The sequence below is a fragment of the Hordeum vulgare genome, chromosome 1H (assembly GCF_904849725.1).
Source record: "Hordeum vulgare subsp. vulgare chromosome 1H, MorexV3_pseudomolecules_assembly, whole genome shotgun sequence".
NCBI classification, from domain to species: Eukaryota; Viridiplantae; Streptophyta; class Magnoliopsida; order Poales; family Poaceae; genus Hordeum; species Hordeum vulgare.
In genome coordinates, this window is record NC_058518.1 from 259,008,609 (window position 1) to 259,010,078 (window position 1,470).

Here is a 1,470-nt window from a genome sequence, read left to right on the forward strand (position 1 = left end):
AACTCGAAACAGGAACTGCGGAATAAGCGAAGGTTGGCGAAGGATGAAGTGACGATGCATGTGGGAAATGGTTCCAAGGTTGATGCAATCACCGTCGGCACAGTTTCACTTCAGTTACCATCAGGATTAGTTATGAACTTAAATAATTGTTATTTAGTGCCTGCGTTAAGCATGAACATTATATCTGGATCTTGTTTATTGCGAGACGGTTACTCGTTTAAGTCAGAGAATAATGGTTGTTCTATTTCTATGAGTAATATCTTTTATGGTCATGCACCCAATGTGAGAGGATTGTTCATATTGAATCTTGATAGTGATAATACACATATACATAACATTGAGACCAAAAGAGTTAGAGTTAACAATGATAGCGCCATGTTTTTATGGCACTGCCGCTTAGGTCATATTGGTGTAAACCGCATGAAGAAACTCCATACCGATGGACTTTTGGAGTCACTTGACTTTGATTCACTTGACACGTGCGAACCATGCCTCATGGGCAAGATGACTAAAGCTCCGTTCTCCGGAACCATGGAGCGTGCAAGTGACTTGTTGGAAATCATACATACCGATGTGTGTGGTCCCATAAGTGTGGAGGCACGTGGCAGATATCGTTATTTTCTCACCTTCACTGACGATTTGAGTAGATATGGTTATGTCTACTTGATGAAGCACAAGTGTGAAACATTTGAAAAGTTCAAGCAATTTCAGAGTGAAGTTGAAAATCATCGTAACAAGAAGATCAAGTTCCTACGGTCTGATCGTGGGGGTGAATATCCGAGTTTCAAGTTTGGTGCTCACTTAAGACAATGTGGAATTGTTTCACAGTTGACACCGCCTGGAACACCACAGCGTAATGGTGTGTCCGAACGTCGTAATCGTACTTTATTAGAGATGGTGCGATCTATGATGTCGTTTCTTAAAGTTTGGGGATGTGATGCTTATGTCAAAAAGCTTCAGCCTAAAAAGCTGGAACTCAAAGCGGGAAAATGCGTCTTCATAGATTACCCAAAAGAGACAGTCGGGTATACCTTCTATCTCAAATCCGAGGGCAAAGTGTTTGTTGCTAAGAACGGAGCTTTTCTCGAGAAGGAGTTTCTCTCGAGAGAATTGAGTGGGAGGAAGATAGAACTTGATGAGGTTGTCGAACCTCTCATCCCTCTGGATGGTGGCGCAGGGCAAGGGGAAACCCCTGTCGTTGCGACGCCAGTCGAGGAGGAAGTTAATGATGATGATCATGAAACTCTGGATCAAGTACCTGTCGAACCTCGCAGGTCGACGAGACTGCGTACTACTCGAGAGTGGTACGGTAATCCCGTCCTATCAATTATGTTGTTTGACAACAATGAGCCTGCGAATTATGAAGAAGCAATGGTGGGCCCGGATTCCAACAAATGGCTAGAGGCCATGAAATCCGAGATAGGATCTATGTATGAAAACAAACTATGGACTTTGGAAGTACTACCTGAA